Here is a 21,444-nt window from a genome sequence, read left to right on the forward strand (position 1 = left end):
ATGAAAGTCAGTACACCAAGGGCTTAATTATATAATGAAACCTATTCTCAAAGCCCTCACATTAGATCACTGATGCTTAGTGGAAAAGGTATTACCTAGCAACAGTTACCATCAAACAGTGGGAAAAATAATAGAGATTATATGCTACATCACTCCACTGAGTCAAAATTGATAGCAAATTGTATTTGCCCTTTCATTTCATGTGGAAAATCTATTGTTTACAGCTAAAAAAGTGTAACAGCTACAATTCTGAGTGGATGGACTTTTTGACCTTTGTATAAAAATAATCTTCAGAAGAAAGAGTCAAAAAGTAGAGACTAGCACTTTTTACCTACTAAACCCAAAAGATATCAATGAGGCTGAAAGCTAGATACTATTTATCTGGTAGCTTTTCTCCTTCTCCTACAGTTTGCTGACTATGACATGTTGCTTCCTTCATTTTCTAAAATGGTCTCCCTCCAGTTCATTGGTCATTTCTCCATAAAACTTTTTCCCGTGCTCATAGCTGAAAGCAATTTCTCCCTCTCCAAATATTATAATATATAATATCTGGATAGATCTTTGCTTTATTCATACCAGATTCTATTTTGTAACATATTCCTAGACCCTTAACTAGGGTAAAGAAGTCAGGACTTTGCCTCAGGGGTAAGAATGTAGAGGATATAAAATTCAACACATGTACTTCTATAATCTGGATTTAGTATCTAATTAGTTTAAAATAGGATACTACTAAATATATCCATCTGTGATATGAGTAGTAACAAACTATCACTCTCATATAATTTAATTTATATTCATGTTATATTATTACGTGTTGTTTATATAATAATGTTTTTTTGTTCAGGCAATTGGGGTTAAGTAACTTGCCCAGGGTCACATAGTTAAGAAATGGTGTCTGACTTCAGAGCTGGGGCTTATAATATTTTATAATACTTTTAACATAATTTCCATATAATGAAGTACAAAGATAATTTAAAGGTGCATTTAATGTTGTCTGTCCCAAACTCTGCTTGACCACCTTGTAGCTTTTAAGCTCTTTGAGGACAGGGTCTGTGTTGTTTTTCATCTTTGTCTTTCCAGGATCTGGCACAGTGCCTTTCACATAAGTAGGTGCTAAACAACTTCAAGCTGAATTTGCTGAGTGGTTTTGCATTAAAAAGGGTTTATGATGAGATACACAACTAAATGAAAAGGATGCACTTTGATTCCTTGTATCTGTATTCTGGGTGTTGAGATGTAGCTGTTCAGTTTTGCCACAAAAATAAATCTTGTCTTGAGGCAGAAGCAACATGACCATGGCTAGAAAAACAGAAATCCATTGTATCTTGTCAATGGCAGAAATGTGCTTGGTACAGCACCTCTGAAACTGGTGATGGCCACAATACAGGCAGACTGATAAAACATCTAGAGTTTTTGCCGTTTTCTAATTCTTCAGTGATTTGTGATAGCAGCATTAAAAAACATCATCCTGTGTGTTGAGAGAATGTGATAAAGAAACCATTTTGAGAAGACAAATATATAACCGAATGATATCATTTTAAGAAAATCATTTTCTGTGGTGAAAGCTGCAGCTCGGAGGAACAACACGATGCAGGGAGTAGAGTACTAGCATAGGAGTCAAAAAGACCCAGATTGAAATCTCACTTTGATACACATCAGCTTCTGAACAAGCTACTGAACTTCTCAGTGACCCAAGAAAAGCTCTAAGATTATAAATTGGAGATAAGTTGTGATCTCTATCAATGAAGGAAGTTTCTTCCCCCAGGAATTCCCAACATAGCTGAAATCACATCTAGACCAAAATAAAACATCGATATGTGTATGTATCTTTCAATACGTATATTACAACATAATCTAGAAATAAATACACATACATATATACACATATATGACCATTTTTATGATGACATATAGAAATAGTTTAAAGGATACCATTAATGATTAAGGATATGTTATAGGTAATTTCGGCAAAAGCAATGAGATAAATGAATGCTTTCCATTAAATATACACCTTTATCCAGAGATAAGAATCATAATTATTCTAATTATGTTTTTGAAGGGCAAAATTATCATACTTAAAAATGAATCACTAAAAAGTTTAGAACATTTAAATAAATATAAATAGTAAAATATCAGTCAATATTTCCTAAATGATAGAGGCAACATTTTTTATGGACTATATTTCTCTTTGGACTTAATTTTTTCCTTATTAACAAAAATAAGGTAATGCAATCTTTCAGCTGGAGATTGGAGTTCTGCAGAGACTATATACGGTTTTTCAAAAGTGCTATTAAGTTTTCAAAAACTGAATTAGCATTTTTTCCTTGCTGTAGCAGTGGAATTATATACATATATATATATATATATATATATATTCCAAATGGGTTTTTCTATTGCATTTTACATATGTGTTTATGCATGTATGTATATGTATGTATATATATAAATGTATGTATATACACACATATACATTTATCTGTGTATACATATATGTATAAGTATATATACATATAGTTGAAATATCCTGTGTGTGAACATATGTATGCATACAATTATGTTAACTCTGTCTTCAAGAAACAGAACATGCATAAACACATACATATACATTTGTACACATATATACACATGTCTACAGGTATGTATGCACACATATTTTTATGTCTAAATATATCTATAAATTTTGGTCATCTTCACACTTAGGGATTTTCTTTTTTTCTTTTATTCCATAAGTTAATCTGATGTTCTTAAACTGATGGCATTCTAACCTTTCAAAGCATGTGTTTATCATGAGTTTCCTCCGCCCCAAATAGTTTTGACCCAGGGTTACAGTGCAGGCTCAGACTATTTTGAAGGGGGGTAAAATGGGTGATAACAAACACTTCATTATGAAGTCTCACTTTGTGTAGGACTTGTCCAAATCCTCAAGAAGATTTTTCAGCATATCCTGAAAGTGGAAAAGAAGTTCAGACTGAAAGGGTCCAGTCAATCAGGGCCCTGCTGTCATTTCACAAATAGCTGAGCTGCCTGCACCTTGAATCATCAGTTTGTGGAACCTTTCCTTGGCTGGCATTATTAGAATAGCTAGAATTCCATGCAAGGGGATACATCATCAAAGCTCAGATTTTAAGTCTTAATTGAAAAAGCTCACCTTTTGTACACTATGCCTGCCCTTTTCATCCTGTATTGCCTGAGCAAAGGGAAAGAAAGAAGAAAGAGGCAGAGGAGGAATATACTCTTTTTCAAAAGTATTCTTAGAGCATTAAAGGAATGCAGCATCACTCTACTCAGAGACACTGGAGAAAAGGAACCTTAACATTTTAGCCATTCTCATTGCTTGTGACCAAACAGTAAAGTGAGGATAATAAATATTAGTAACAATTTGAAGTCAGTTTAAAAATCCAGAAAAAAAAAACATTCCTGGATTATACTGGTATCTACACTATTGTTGTTCATCTAGTGGATATGAGTAATATTAGCAAATTTATCTCTGGCTATTGTAAGAATTTCACATATGGATGAAATAGAAAGGAAGATGCAGCACAGTCAAAATTATTAAATAACTCAATTTTTCTGCTTCTCTCATATACCCAGAACATAGATTTTTGACTATATTGTTAGCTTTTTTCCTTTCATCTTGTTCTATTAACTTAGTACCCCCCACCCTAATTTTAACCCTTACATCCCTGTGCTTTTTCCAGGTTGACAATCAGATGAAAACACAGAGCTCCCATATCCCAGCCCCCTTCTTAAAAATATCCATGGAGAAATCTAATTATGTTTTTCTAAGTAGAAAGTGTACTTCTATTTAGCAGAAGCTGGGACCCTTTGTTGACCTAACATTGAGTGTTTCAAGTAAACTGCCAGCAGTCCCATCAAATTGTTGTGGGTAATTTAGAGTACGAAATGTGTTAAATTATTCAAAGGGCTGAATAAGCATAAACAGGCAGTACAACAGGAGAGATATGCATACCCAGCGATGCTAGCATGACATTTAATACATCATATTAGCACGCCCGTTAGTACAAATAGCCCAGCACTCAGCACACTGTCCTGGATGTACACAAACAGTGCAGGATAAAGCTGAGCTCTCAAGAACTGAATCACATTAACTCTTTCTGCCCTCAAGAATCAGAACTAATTTGTCTCATATCTTAGTTTGATTATACCTCCAGATCTTGATAACCTGGCCACAAATCTGAATGCTTCAGAAATAAGGTAATAACAGCTTACATTTATATGGTACTACCATTTTTACAAATCACTTTATAGAATTCTCTCTGATTCTCATAATAATCCACTGAGGTAGGTGCTCTAAATTTTGTAAATGAAGAAAGTGAGACTCAGAGTACTCAAGTAATTTGCCTAAGGTCACTCAGTAAATATCTGAGACAGGACTGAAATCTATGTTATCATTATGTCAAGTTGCCTATTCTTTCCAAGATATCATATCCCCATTATAACACATGATGCTCTTCTTACTATCAAAAAAATGGTCCATAAGAGAAAAAATACCATAAAGTCTGAGAATTCAAACCTATTTGTGACTTAAAAGTTTCTCTATTTCCCTGTAATTCAAAAAATTCAAACACAGAGATGGGTTCAGATGTCGAGTGGGAAGCAAATTGGTAGCACAAATGGAAGAATGGAGGTAAGAACATCCCTACTTTTTCCAAAAGTACATGATATCTATCATACAGTGTTACATGCAGGTACAAATAGATTCTGATAGAAGGCAAAGCCTGCCTTTTACTTGGAAACAGTCCATTATTTCTTGTCCCTTGAAACAAAGGGCGCTTCAGGTTACAGAGTACTTTTGAAATCCAATGGGATGAAGCTTAGAGAATAAATGAGATGTTTTACTGGGCAGGGATTTGGGAAATTCTCCTTCCCCCACTTTAGTCTGAAAGCTTTTCCAATTTCAGAACAATCTCAGATTCCACCAAGTCAGACAATTCTCTGCTGCTTGACTGGTCAATTAAAATTAAAAAAAAAAAAATAAAAACTTTCAAAATCCATACAGTGAGTTCATAACACAGAAATGGAAAAGTATCCCAGGGGAAATGGTGGAAACCCCTATTACTGGACTTATTAAAAAGAGGATCAGACAAAGCACTTGTAATATCCTGTAGGGAACAGTCCAGCTCTGAAAAAGGAGAATGTAGAAAGAGGTTTTTCCATTTAGAGTGATAGTGACTAGAAAGTGAATACAAGAGACCTTTTCTTCCTGGAGGTAGTAGGGTTGTAAACTATTTTGTCATTATCTTTAAAATTGCCCTTTGTATTAAATTATATACATATAATATAGTGATATTATATTATTCTATATTATTGCATTTATTGAATATGTGATAAATATATACACACTATATATAATATACATACATCTACATACACACATATGTGTGTCTATTTGTGTATTAATCCTTTCTTTTAACTTGTCAAGTTGAGGCCAGAAAAAAAAAGTACTTCTGACTGGGGGGAAGGGGTTGGGGAGAATTTGCCTTCTTTATAATTAAAAGGATTTACCTTTTCCTATGGATTATGGGTCTCTGGATAAAGATTTGCTTCTTTATCTCTACGTTTCCATGATTCTTTATTATTGGTTTAGACTTTTAAATCACTAGAGGGGCTAACCAAGAAGAACCCATGCCTTGAGCAAATGTCTTTCTACCCATCTCACTCTTGGTAAAAGCAGGCTCTGTTTTACATTTGATTAAGTCAAGTCTCCCTCAGAAATGAGGCAACAACACATTATACTTTTCCTATACCCCACTCACCATTGTCAACATATCTAGCACACACCAGGTGTCTATTTAATGAGTTTCACAATTATTAATTGAGTATCTATCATATGCAGAGTATTGTGCTAGGGGCTGTGGGAGAAACAATAATTAAACCATAGTCCATGATTTTAAAGGACTTGTAACTCATCAGGAGAATACACAAATAACTATATTACAAAGGAACATCCTAGTGCCATAAACAAGAAACTATTGTTATGAAGAGGAAGAGATCACATGATATAATGGAAAAGGCATAAATGGGAAAGGTACCTAAGTCAGAGGACATTGTTTCAAATCATGCCCCTAATAATTACAATCTCTGTGGTCATGGACAGTCCTCAATTTCTTCTTCTGTAAGATGGGTGATTGGATTGGGCTGAGCCATTTTAACTCTAGATTTATGATACTCTGATTTCTGGCTGAGATGATTGAAGAACATTTCTTATAGGAATTGTTATTTGACATAAACTTTAAAGAATTGACCTAATTTCATCAAAAGAATGAAAGAAGATAGTCTAGTAGACATTCTAGACAGATATAATGGAATAAACAAAGGTGTAAAATCAATTAATATTTATTTAATCCCTACTGTGAGCAATAACTATGCTATAAATAGAGGCAAAAGACAGTCTTTGTCCTTAAGAAGCTTAAAGTGAATAAGGTAGACTGACATGCAAACAAATATCTACAACAAAAATCTATGTATAGAATAAATAGGAAATAATTCACAGAGGGGTAACACTAGAATTAAAAGGGTTTAGAAAGTCTTCCTGGAGAAGGTGGAATTTTACTTGAAATTTAAAGAAAGTCAGGGAGGCCAACAGGCAGAGTTAAAAAGAAAGAATATTCTGGGTATGGATGTAGTAATCCAGGCATGGGTATATGTATTTTAATGCATAAATATAGGTACTTATGTATATAATTATATAATAAATATCCACATCCATACATGTGTGCACACACATCATTGTTCAGTCTTTCTCATACCTGACTCTTTATGACCCCTTGAACCAGGGTACTAATATGATGACTGGGTTTTCTTGGTAAAGATTCTGGACTGGTTTGCCATTTCCTTCTCCATTGTATATACATAGACACATAATATGTACATATATACATAAGTATGTGTTTGTATCATCATCAGACTGATCTTACAACATTGATTGGATTGTGTGAATTGCCTACTCAGTACATTTTAACTGTTTATTGTTAGTTGCAGGGGTAATAATAGCATGTATAAATTATATTTTAAGATAGGCAAAACACTTTACAAATAGTGTCTCATTTTATTCTCACAATAACTCTGAGAGGTACATATACAAACACACACACACACACACACACACACACACACACAAATACATACACACACACAGAGTTAACTGAAGTCAATGAGAGGCTACCTGACACCGTGGAGAGAGCATCAGACCTAGAATCAGGAAGAACTGAATTCAAATTTGGCTTCAGACACTTACTAGCTATGTGGCCCTGGGCAAGTCCCTTAACTTTGTTTGCCTCAATTTTCTAATCTGTAAAATGAGCTAGAGTCTTCTCTAGCTGTGGGAGAAATTCTAGAGAATGGCAAACCATTTCATTATCTTTCACAAGAAAACCTCAAAAAAGGAGTCATACATAGAGTTGGGCCTGACTGGAACAATTGAACAATAACAAACAAAATAAACTAGAGAGAATTCCATAAGAAGAAAAACAAAAAAGAATTAAAACACTGATGTAGGATACACTATAACAGATTATTCTTTAGGCAACGGATTATGTGGGGGAGTAAAGGAATAGGAGGCAACAAAGAATTAATTCTCTTTTGAGTTAGACTTTTCTGAAAAAAAAGAATGGTGGGAACTGCAACAACAAAATGGAACTAGGAAGATTTGAGGGGGAATTTAACAAGATTGCCATGTTCAAAATGAAGTTGAAAAGTAGAAGTAGAGTTTGAAATAAGGTCAATTTAAGAGGTATAAAACCTGAAAATCATCTATAGCTCAAATGGTGAATAAATGAATGAAGAATATTAAAATTAAGAGGAAAAAAGACTTAAAGACACAACAATGGATGAATTCTTAAGTTTAGAGGATCACAGTAAAAATAAAAGAAAGATCGTCAGAAATGTAGAAGGAAAACTGTAAAGTTCCCATTTAGCAGGAGTCTTCTCTTCCCCCAAACAATATTGACCAAACACTTCTTTAATTATATTCACTCATGACTTGGGGAGGTAGTAAAATCAGACCTATATACTATCTATGTCATAGTGTTTTGATAAAAATCTTTAGAGCTTTCTAATTCACAGTATCTAGAAAATCAGTTCTGTCTACATGTACATTTACATTAAGTAAATTTTGTTGATGTCCTTTTTAAAATTAATTATCATTTCCTGCAATAATACCTCCCCTTATTCCCTACCACTTAGAATTGAACCTTCCCTTAAGATGAGGAAAAAGTTAAACAAAACTCCATATTCAACAATGTCTTCTTTCAATGTATATCTGCTTCTACCCTAGCAGTTCCCTTTCTTTTTCCAAAGAGAAATAATTATTGCTTCTCTTCTTTGGAAAACGAAAGTTTCCTATAATATGGGCACTTCAGTATATATTTATATGCAAGATTTTTAACGCTAATATTGAAAAAGCCTTAAAATAAGAATTAGTCATCTTCAAAAAGATTAAACTCAAAATAATTTTAGTTCTTTCAAAAACTTTTTAATGTATACCTTACAATAATTTGAAGCAATAGAATTGGGAATCATTACACACTTAATATCCATGCATGCATATAAAACCATCCCTTCTAATTCTCACCATGTACTCCTATATCTGATGTGTAAAGTAATTAAATACATTGTCAAAAAGGTTTGTGGGTTTCTTTAAGCCATTTTCAATTGTGTTAATAATTCAAATACACATAAAATTCCCAAAACATCTAAAACGGAGGGCACATAGACATACTTTTAGCCTATTGGTTATAACTAGAATTTTCTAAGTGAGATGTTGAATTTTGATAGGATTCAACCTCTTGCCTCAGATTTTCCACCCAGAAAAAGGGTAAAAATCCAACTTACCTTTTGGCAACAGTTGCAGCCCTTCACAAATAAAAGACTTTGTTTTTAAAATAAGAACTGCAAGAAAGTCATACCATTTTCCTGGCAGAGCTGTATCCTCCTAGGTCACATCTCTACACAAAACCTGGTTTGCCAACTCTGAACAATTTAACTGGTTTGTGTGTGTAGACGAATTCTCAGCACAGCACCTCAACTACTCCCATACTACAAATTAGGCATCTGTGACAGTGTATTAAATGGTACCTTCAGGTCCTGAAAGAATTAATGTAGTTCTCAAACTTATAACCAAGGAGCAGATTAGGGACCAGAAGAACCTGAGTCATTAAGAGATGGAGAAATACTTTAGGTATATTTATAATGAAAAAGACAATTCCAAGTAGGTTGCAAACATTTATATATAGGTTAAATGTGGTGTCAAACTTACATGATATTTTCTTTTTTAAGTTCCTCTGTACTTTTGTCTTTTTAATTTTAACAATGAAAGAAATTAGAGCTTGTTTGAATATTTCCAGATATAAAAGTCTAGTATTCAAAAGTCATTTTGATCATTTATTTTGTGGTGCATTTTTCTTTGACTCTCTTTGATGTCTCAGGTTGATCTTCAAACAGAAATTCAAATTAAATTTAAATGAGGCAATCTGATTTCTGTGACCTGAGAGAGTATTCACAAATATGAAAGAGATGGCCCAGAAGCACAGTTTGTCTGGAAAAGAATAGGCAGACAACATTCAACCATCGATGCTGATGAGATGGAGGATTATAGAAGCTCTCAACATGCACTGTTTAGTTGGATAACGTATGTTTGCCAGTCCATCCTCTCCTATATTTTCTCCCAATATTGCCCCATAGACAAGGCAATTTCAAATTGCAGTGCTAATTAGCAAATTCAGAGATCATCATAAAAGTACTCACCTGATAGAGTAGATGGCATGTTAGACATGAACTTAGAAAAAACTGAGTTCAAATTCTACCTCAGATCATTACATACTATGTCATACTGGAGAAGTCACTTTCTAAGTTTTGGTTTCTTCATCTCTGAACCACCAATTCAGTTCCAAATCTATGAAGCTGGAATCTCAAGGTCTTTTCCTATCACCAGACTTTGACTGTATTTCCCTACCTCTTTAACTCTTTCAAACATTCAGAAATGGCTAAATCTGTTGCTATTCACTTGGGAAAAGCTTGCAGAGGACAGGATGGATTAGAGATGGTCCCTTCCTAGTGAGAAATTGGATAAGAACATGAAGAGAATACTCAAGAAGATAAGAAGGAAATATTTTTCTTTATATAAAAATGAAAAATAGAAAAGCTGTTCATAATGTCTATCTCCTATGAGAGATCTTTCCACATACTCTCAGTTGTTAATGCTTCCCTCTGAAATTATTGTTTTTATTTCTTTTATATATTTCATATATTGAAGAAAGTTGATATGGTTTAGAAGTAAAGCACTGGACTAGGATTAGGAGATCTAAATTCAAGTGATGTATCTCACAAATACCAATTATATGGGCCTGGAAAATGACAACATCTTACTGCCTTCTCAAGATTCTAAATTATCAAGAAGTCATCAGTCTGTGCTGGTGGTGGTGATGGATGGTGCGTAGGGTGTGGTCCTTCATTGGGATATACTGGTAAAATCATAAGTATAGAGAACAATACATATATATATATACATATCTGTATGTATTTATATTTATATTTACCTATCTGTGTATAAATGGTTTGTATGCAGTAGAATGCCTGTTCCTTGATGGCAAGATTGCCCTTTTTGTCTCTGTATCTCCAGTGTCTAGTAGAGTGCTTGGCACTTAGTAGGTATTTAATAAATGCTTATTAAACAGAATTGAATTTTACAATCATTAGAGACATTCAGTGTTTTCTAAGTACTAAAGACCTAAGCACTTGAAGTAAAAATTATTTGTTTTTTTAAAATGACATTGACATAATAATCCTTTGGAGGATTTGTTTTCCAGGTTGCACAAGCTTCATAATGGCAAATATTTAAAATCTGAAAGTTAGAAATGAATGCAAATTACATAATTTCTCTAAGCAGAAGTAAATCAGGTCAGTTTAATACATTCTACAAATGACAAATTTGCAAAATGCCTTTATAATCTACTAAACTAATTTCAGTCAACCACTAGTACAAGCTTAATGAAGTTTGAGAATAAAAAGGACGTTAAAGCGGTCTCGTCTTCCCAAAGGGAGCACATACTGAATTGCAAGCAATAATCTCTATTTTGTTCGAAGTGATAAATTTGTGAATCCTCATAATAGGCGAAAGAATTCTAGAGAAAGATAGAACTAGAATGAGAAGGAAAATGTACTGATTTACCATCTTTGTGCCTCTATTCTTGATGAAAATAAGAAAAGGAACCAGGGAGACTTTTACAAATGGAAATTTAAATCAGAACACATCTTTTCAAACAAACAATTGATAAATACAGATACTGCAAGTTCTCCTTTGATTATTGGTTTGTGGTTGGTTTTTTTTTTTTACTATAAAAAAGCATTTGATTTAGAGAATAAAATGTAGTTTAAAGGCTCCTCCTAGAAGATGTGTGTGTGTTAAAATCACCTGAGATTCCTTTATAAAGGGGTAGAAGTAATCTTTCCCAGCCTTTGCCCATGTAGGATGAGCTAGTTTTTTTTTCCTAATGCTCTGTTTCATGAAAGCTAAGCTGAACCTTTCTTCAAATATACTGAAAACCATCCTTGGCATGAAATTATCTCAGGAAACTAAGGCTCAGGACATTAATGAAACTTCTTGGTGAGCTAAGCACAAAAGGCAAGGCCCAAGCATCCTCCATCTCTATCTTTCAGTTTTCTAACTAGCAGAGAAATATGACCAAGGCCATCACAGGAAAGGGTCACTTAACCAAATCAATGCTGTGTCATCACTCAATAACTTTTCCTGTTCTAATTACCCTTTTTCTGCTATTGCTAAGTAAGTCTCCCACATCTGACCATAATCTATTGGTTTTTTCCACCTCTTTCTTTCCTTACCAAACTCTTTGTCCATACTGTGACCTCCAATCCCTTGATTCATCAGTCCTTTCCAGGGTCATTACCTCTGCACTAGCCACTGTTTATTCTTTTCCCCTTCTTTCCCCAGTGGTGAACAAATGAAACTCTTTACTGGCCTCTCCTCAAGTCCCTACCCCAATACTGTCACATCCCCAATCTTTCCCTGTCAAGTCTCAGCCTTGGATCACCCCCACCATCCACTGCCTTCACTTATACACCACAAAGGAGAAAGTCACATAACTATTTTGACTGGCTCCACTATAAATTTGTTACACCTCAACCTCTGCTGGTCCCTCACTGCTGCTAGACAATCCTGCTAACTATTCCACTTTCCACAGTGACTCTTCCAAATCTTTTTATTCTTTCTCAAACCTCTCATGATTCCCCCTTACATTGGCACCTCTATCTGCTTTATATTTTATAGAAAAATTAGGCCATTTACTGTGAGCTTCCTCATCCTCATTTTATATCATCTGCCACCACATTCTCCTTAACTTTTATCTCACATGTAGTGGTCTTATTCCTTACCAAGGCTAACTCTTCTACTTATACAAAAGATTCCATTCGCTCCCTTCCTCTCCAAGAGATTTTCCCCTCTTATCTCTCCTTTATCACTTATTTCCAATCTTTTCCTGTCTCCTGACTACCTACATTTTAAAAACATGCCCTTGTCTTTCTCATCCTCAAAAAACCCCCACTTGAGGCTTCCATATTTACTAATTATCTTCCTATATCTCTTTGCCCTTTGTGACTGAACTTGAAAAAGCATTCACTCTTTTCTTAACCGCTTACAATCTGACATCTTATACAGGGGTTCTCAAACTATGCCTGCGGGCCAGATGCAGCAGCTGAGGATGATTATTCCCCTCACCCAGGGCTATGAAGTTTCTTTATTTAAAGGCCCACAAAACAAAGTTTTTGTTTTTAGTATAGTCCAGCCCTCCAACAGTCTGAGGAACAGTGAACTGGCTCCCTATTTAAAAAGTTTGAGGACCCCTGATTACATCATCACACCAAAATTGCTCTCTCTAAAGTTATAAATGATATCTTAACTTCAAATTTAATGGCCTTTCCCCCATCCTCATTCTTCTTGACCTGCAGCCTTTAACACTGTTGCTCACCCTCTTATCCATGATACTCTCTTCTCTCTAGGTTTGGAAACACCACTCTCTCTCTTGGTTCTCCTTTTGCCTATTAAACTACTTCTCATTCTCTTTTGCTGAATATTCATCCAGTTCAGGGCCTCTAACCATAAGTGTCCCAGGTAACTTCCTGGGACCTCTTCTCTTACCCCTCCACTCAAGTTCACTTGGTGATTTCATCAGCTCCCATTTAATTACTATCTTTATGCTGATGATTCTCAAACCTAATTATTCTGCCCTAGCCTCTTGATTGACTTCCCATCCTGCACCTCCAACCCCCTTTCAGACATCTTGAACTGGATATCCAATAAGCATCTTAAATTCAACAAATCCAAAATGGAACTCTTTTTTCCTTAAATCCTTCCCTCAGTCCACCCCTACCCCGACTTTTTATTTCTGTAGAGGTCACCATACTCCTAATTTCCCAAGCTTTCAACGTATGCATAATCCTAGACTCCTCACTAATTCTCACTCCACCTATGCAACCTGTTGCCAAAGTCTATCATTACAAAGCTTCTCATATTCCCAGGTCATGGTTCTATATTAACAACCCCAAAGCTGGTAGAGTGATATCACACTCAAATAGAAATGGGAGCACAAAACCATACATAAATATACCTGTAGGCTGAATATTGACATAGTTCTTAAAATAAAATGTTACCTATGTTTTATTGCATTTTTATTTATTTTGCAAAATAGTTCACAATTTCAATTTAATCTGGTTCATGCTGCATTAAGAAATCTTATAAACCACATGAAATCTTTTATGCCTTACATTTCACCTCCAAAAAGAAAACTTTTAGGATCTTTCAGTCTCAGAGTTTGGGGTGGTAGAAGTAATATCCTCTCTCTTTTAAAAATAATAATAGCTTTTTATTTTTCAAAATACATGCAAAGAATTAATTGGAAAAAAGCAATGATAGATCATACTTGTATCTTTTCCAAGAAAACTCCAAATGGGATCAATAAAAGTCAGAATGACTGAAAAATTACTGAACAACAAACACAAATCCTATTAAAGGATTCAAAGAGATGATCCACTGGAAAGATGTTATAAATGACTAATAAGCACTCAGAATTGAATAGAACAAGATTGTATACTATTTCACATACATATTTGAATATTTGCACAGCTTTTTCAAAATCAGTTTCAAAACTCTCTAAAATGAAATACCATCCTTTTAACACTAATTTTCTTTCTATGATACTTTTTAGTTGCAAATCATGAAAGATGCTACAGTCTCAAAGAAATCAAAATTGTGTGCCAACTAAAGTGACATGAAGTGATCCATGATGGTTAGACTATAAGCTATCACGGACAACTAATTCCACATCCTAAACAATATGGACTATATGGTAGAGAAGCTGCATTACTATAAAGTAGACAGACTAATCATATAATTCAACATAGATATAATAAGAAGATACAATATATGTTGCACTGATAACTGCCATGCCAGGAGAACAAAAGGGAAGTTCTTGGAGTGATATGTGAACCTTCCACACAATATATTGGAGATTATGGAAAAGAGTTGCATAGTTCCATCAAAGGGCATGGATTACTTGCCCTACATGCTTCAGAAAGAGGGGTTAAGAAGGAAGAAAGTAGGACCAATATTCAGATGAAATAGTCAATCAGCAAATAAACATTTATTCTCAATTCAATTTAAAGAAACTCAGTTCATTTTAACAAAAGAATTCCCAAGAATTAGACTACCTGAAAATGGAATAAGATGATTAATAAGAAAATACAAATTCCCTGTTATTGAAGGTATTTATCCAAAATTTTATTAAGGATGTTAGAGAGGGAATTTATCATTTTTACTTAAGACAGTCTATGATAAATCTTCCAAGCTGCCTTTAGATCCAACCAATGTTAATAATTATTACCTCATTAAGGGGCAAGACTATACCTAAAGTGATAGTACTGTAGATTTTTAACTTGAATTTATTCAACATAATCAAAATTAATTAATTCATTTGAAAATTATGCAAGATTCAGAGACCTTGCAATTATGTCAACTTGAACTTCTTCATGAGAAAATAACTTTTTATTCAGTCCTCAGCTTCCCTCCTAGCCTTTGCTATAATACTTCCTACTCTCTCAACCTATCTTAGAAAGACAAACTAATTTTTGCTATTATCAGCACAAATATATTCATTTTACTTTCTGTTTTCCAAACATAGTTAATTAACAAATCAAAAAATTAGCAATTACATATCTTTAATACTTGTTGCTTTTTAGGTTTGAGTGTTAAGATTAGCCCTTACATTGAATTGTTGATTACTCCCTTTTTGGCAACACAACACAAAAAGAATGGTGGTTTCCTGTTCTTGGTGGACTGTCTAGAGTCGGGGCAGGAGTCCTCAAACTTTTTAAATAGGGGGCCAGTTCACTGTCCCTCAGACTGTTAGAGAGCCGGACTATAGTAAAAACAAAAACTTTGTTTTGTGGGCCTTTAAATAAAGAAACTTCATAGCCCTGGGTGAGAGGGATAAAAGTCCTCAGCTGCCGCATCTGGCTTGCGGGCCATAGTTTGAGGACCCCTGGATTCTCCAGAAGTATATAACAGAGTTATCAATCAACCAATCTGTAAACATTTATTAAGTATATTGTCTTAAATATGCTTAAGATATACTTATGGATATGTACTTACTGTCTACCAAGTACTATACAAGATTCTAAGGATAAAAGATAAAAATATAAAAATGAAAAAAAAACATGTATTCATACATGCATATGTGCAAAATGTATTCAAAGTAAATACAAGGCAATTTTGGCAAAGCTGGAAATGAGGAAAACCTCATATTTGAACTGTAATTAGGGATGAGTTCTGAAGGAAAGGTAGAATTTTAAAAGGTAGGTGTGAAGAAGAAGTTTGTATGGGAAGACAGTATGTGCATATGAGACAAGAGATAGAATGTTATAACTGAAGAAGAGCAAGATGATCAGTTTACCTGGATGTAGAGAACTGAAGTTTTCTACAAAAAATAAACAATTAAAATGTCAAATAGTCATCAATTGCTGCTTAATCTGTACATAGTTGTTTGTATTTTTTAAAATATTGATCAATGTAGATTTTTAATTGTAGATATACTTTTGACTTGCTAAATGATGTGGTCTCTTTCTAAGACATTGTCTCAGTTGCTAGAAATCACTGCTTAATCAAACTTAATCTGACTCTTTATTCTGTTCTAAGAAGAACATTTTAAAGTTTGCTTTCAGGTAGACAAAAACTTGAGCTATGATTCACTTCTCCCCTGGCCACCTGCTCCATCCAGTTCTGCTGACTTCCCTGCCTATCCATATTTGTCTCATAGCAGAAGATTTTTTTAAACAAAACTCACTATTTTAAACACCTTCTTATTTACCTTATTATTTAAAATGTTAAAGGTTTGAGTTCTAAGTAATTGTAACTGATTCTAACTATAATACACTTAAAGAGTAAAGTGAATCCAAAGAGAGGTAGGGAGATAGGAAAAGGAAGAAAATTTCTATCAAGGACAGATTTGATGCACATTTTGTACAGCTAAATCCAGCAGAGCAGAGACACACTGCCAGCTGGGTTTTGAGATTACAGAGGAAACAGCTGTGCTAAGATTATAGGAGCATAGGAAGTTTCAGGATGGAAGCAGTTCAGGAAGCCAGTTCAGCTTTCAGCCTCCTCTGAGTTCTAACTCCTCCCTTACACATACCATTCCTGCTGTCCCTTTGCTTCATTTTCCCTTAGACAAGCTAGTGCATAAAGAAATTCTAGAGTTCTTGCCCTTTGGCTTAGTTCAAATCATTGTTCCTTGATTCCATAAGGCAAATACACATTTAATTATTTTGCCCTCTAGGGCAAATGTGGGTGCATTTTGTAATGGAAAGATTAATGTTTGGTGCAAATGGGCTAAGTTCAAATCCTGATTTTTCTAATTAGTGCCAGTTGAGATCCTGAATAAATCATTTCACCTTAGTAGACCTCAGTTTCTTCATCTATAAAATAAACACAGAAGGCTAGACATGAAAGATCCATTGCCTCTCTAAATGCCATGAGATACAGGCACTTAGAATTCTAATGAAAGTTTTGTTCATTAAAGAAACTGTTTTGAACTCTCTGCCTCCCACACGCATCTGTAGACTTTACACCCACATGATGTTTTTCCTTCCTTCTTTCATTCCCTTCCTCTAATATTATAAGTAAACTTATTTTGGTATTTGAGCTATGGTTTCATCAATGTAGGTACTCCTTAAACAGATACAAAAATTGACTAATAAAAAAAAGAAAAAAGAAAGAAAACCCTTTATTGATAAAATTTTCCTTTCTTTAATGTAGCATTTTGAAAAATAGACTAAACTAATTCTAAAATATGAACATGTACTTTGTCTCTCATTCAGTATTTTTAGATTTTGGGGCCACATTTGGAGAGATCTATAGAACTGTCCTTAGTTATCAAAGTGATAAATCAGCACTAAAAAAGGTGGAGGAAAGAGAGATGATAATAGGGAAATCAAAAAGAGTCGCTTATTTCACAAAGAAATAAGAATTGCTCATGTGTTACTTGGAGGGGGGGGGATTCAGAGATGATATTCCCAGTCCATTTCTGCTAATCGGATTGTGATGTGTTTGACTTTAATGTGTGCAGCCAGCCCTCTGCCCTGCCTTGTGCATATGTCATGTCCTTTTAACATCAGCAGCCACTGGCCTGATTCTTAGCTTTGGAAAACATGTTCCCGAGTAGTATCCTGTAACGAGCAAGGAGAGGAAAACAGCCTCTAATGGCAAGAGCAAACAGTGGTTGTGTTGAAATATTTAGGCAATTTTATTTTCAGCTGAAGTGTTATAATTTTTTCTTGATTTGAGTTTATATGTTAACTGAGGTTGGGTTTAAAAAAGAAACAACGGAGTCAGGTTAGAATCAAAACTTAATCCTTTAATTTCAACATATATATGTATACACACACACACATATTTTAAATATCTGTTTCCTGAATGTGAGTATGCTTGGATGTCAATTTTTCTCTTGCTTTGAAAGAGAGTGGTGTGAGAGCCAGTTTTCCCTGTTCATTTGCTGCCAGTGAACCTTACATGTTTTCAAGTTAATTCCTCAGTTACTGTTAAGAGAAAGATGAATATGCGGAGCCTTATATGTGAAGCCTGATTGTTGACTTTAAAAAGGAGGATATGTAGTAAAGAATCACAGAACAAGATCTAATAGCGGCTTTTGAGTCAATAACATTATAGAACTTCCATGGTGCTTCAAGGAGATGAGGCGTCTATTAAAAGGCAAACTGGACTCCATTTTCACCAAACTTGAGAGAAGTAAATTCTTGATTATTTAGATATTCACTTTTCAGATCAAAGATCTTCTTGCCTTTTGCTCTTTTTGTTTTTCCCCTTCCTCTGACTTTTTCCCTACTTAATAGTGTAGACTTAGATACAAAGGTAAAGTAAGACTCAAATCAACCATTTCATTCCTTTGGAAAATGATTCAAAGAAGCATCATAGCAGTCAATTGCTTTGGTTGAAGGTTCTCCAAGGGTCCGTTTTCCAATTTTTTTCATGAAATTTAAAATTTCTTCAGTAAATTTCTTCATGGACCACTTTTGCATGGTCACCAAGAAAGTGAAAGCTACTGCCCAAAATGTGTGTATGCCCACATACACACTTTATGTGTGTGAACATGTGAAAAAAAGAGCTTCATAGATTTTAAGGTGGTGAGAATACATTTGTCTCCTCTCTCTTTTCTCTCTTGTCTCTCTCTGCATCTATTTCTGTCTCTCTGTCTCTGTCTCTGTCCTCTTGTTTCTCTCTCTCCTCCTTCCCTGCAGATATTTGGGAGATAGTTGGTTGTATGGAAGTAAGATGAGTTTTGTTTTGTTTTTTTCTTGGATAGAAACAAGTTGTTATGGTCAAGTGACTACTTAAATGATGTGATTTCAGTGAGAAAAAGTTGAAGAGTAAGTTATAATTATTTGGATAGCCATTTGATCAGGATTTCTTTCATTGTCAATTTTAAAATGATTTTTCAAGTTCCAAGTGGGTATATGCTAGAGGGGTGATTTAATATACTCTGTATACTTTATTCTCTTAAGTTACAAATACATAATTTGTGATTTCCCCCCTAGTTGATTTGTAAGAAATGATAACCAGAATACAATTAAGCTAATTTGAAGTCTAACTGTATGCAAAAACACCTCCTTCTCACATCTGGCCCTCCATCCCAGCCCCAAATGAATTTTTTCTCATTAAGCATACTCACATTTTTTTCATTTCCCTTTAAATATGTGTGTGTGTACATATGTCTATATAGGGACTTGCTATTTCACTGGTATAGAGAACTTTAAGATAAGGAAACTTCTTCTGCCAAGACAGGCCAGCAGCTTTTCTGCAGCTTATATCCTTAGCCAATTGGCAAGAGTATTGAGAAGATATGTTGAGGATATATTGAGGAAGGGTCTCACTGCCAGTGTATGTCAGAGGTATGACTGAAATTCAGGTTTGGTTGGAAAAAGAGAGAGACACACACAGAGAGACACAGAGAAAGAGAGAGAAAAAGAGAGACAGAGAGATACAGAGAGAGAGAGAGACAGACAGAGAGACAGACAGAGACAGAGAGAGAGACAGAGAGACAGAGACAGAGAGAGGCAAAGACAGAGACAGAGAGAGAGAGAGACAGGCAGAGACAAAGATACACACAGAGACAGAGAGACAGATGGAAAGGGAAAGAAAGTAAGGAAAGAAAAATCAAGGAGAAACAAAGGGAGAGCAAAAGAAGAGAAGGGGAAAAGATTATTGAGCATGACTTTTTAAATCATAAAAATAGTTAACATAAAGCAGGGTGCATAGGAAACTTCTTGGAATTTTTTTAAATATAGAGGACTGGATCTGATGCAGCTGAATAGCAATTAGAACTACCCTGATCCTGGATGACTGGCAGCTGTGCACATCCTGAACTCTTAAACCTTGTCTGGTAATCATAATTGCAGAGCACTCACTGATTCCAGCAAGTTCTGCTAGAGTGGGTTTAAGTGGCATCTGCATGAGCCATTCATGATCAGCATACCTGCAGGATCAGTACAGGCTGCCATGTTCTGGTTAAAGAAGTACAAACAACCAGACTATCTACTAGCAAGGCGCCGTAATGTCTCCAAATGGCCAGGGAATAGTTTCCCTTTTATCTCTTATTAAAGGGGATCAGGTGTTTGCCCATCAGAACTGCACTCCAAGCTATGTGTATTTCTATTCTGGAATATGCCCATAGACTACAGATATGTCTGTTTAAATAAACATAGAATTATGAATATCCTAAAGCCAAATGAGACAGTAGTGTTTAGGACTAAATGCAGAGAAAAAAAAAACTGCACGTTCTTTTCTCCTTCATGAGTGAATGGCTGAACTTTGGGTTTAACCAGAATTTTCAAGGACAAAGAACAAGAGACACCAGGGACTCAATTCTGATGCTTCCTTGGGTCACTGGATAGAATTTCCGATTTGCATCCTGCCACAAAGAACTTGAAGAAAAGGATTTTTTTAAGGATGTTTTCACAATTACCCCTGAAATGAACTAAAAACCTATGTGCAGCCCCTGACTGGCACCCGGTTACCCTTGTAACAGTACCCTCTGTACTTTTTTCCCCATGCTCCTTGTATTTTCAAGCACAACGTGGATGATGTCATTCATTGCTCTGGCCACAATATTCTCTTGTTCCTGTATCTGCTTATTTTGAAGGCTTTCATTTGCCGAGACAGCTGCAAGGTGTCCCTTCAAGGATTTTGCTTTTTTGATTTATACTTTTATACACTCAAATCTCAATTGAGATATCCTCGCTTCATTCCATTTTTTGACCTTACACTATCAAACTGGAGTGACCCTCAATCTCTTAGGACCGGGCTACATTCCAATCCAGGTTATGGAAGTGCGAGGGCAGAGTATCAAAGCAACACATCAACTCAGTCCCAAGGAGACACTTCATGTAAAGCCTCGTGAAGGCCAGCCAATCACCAGACCTCATTTATTCGCCCATGTGAGGATTTTCAACTCTCCACCCTTTGAACTTTTGACATTATTTTTGTGTGTGTGAGTCCTGTTTGCACCAAACACAAAAGCTAGACAGATGCTCACTTTGGCATGGAAGTTGGCTCCATGAAAATATAGATTCTTTTCTTTCCTTTTTTTTCTGCTGAGATGAGTTGAAGTTGCTGACACATTAGTGAATATTCCACGCATCTGTTTCTGGTCATTGTTCTCCTCATGACACACCTGTCATCATGACCACACAGTGAGAAGTTTTAGATAATAAAACCCTTCTGAGTCTAGACAAATAGACTCAGTCTCCAATAAGACTGTGCATTAATGTTTCTGGAAATAAAATGTGTCCCTTTGTGAGAATGCTCTTTCCCTCCCTCTCATCCTCCCTCCCTCTTTTCCTCCTTTC

This window comes from Sarcophilus harrisii, chromosome 2, assembly GCF_902635505.1.
Source record: "Sarcophilus harrisii chromosome 2, mSarHar1.11, whole genome shotgun sequence".
Taxonomy (NCBI): Eukaryota; Metazoa; Chordata; class Mammalia; order Dasyuromorphia; family Dasyuridae; genus Sarcophilus; species Sarcophilus harrisii.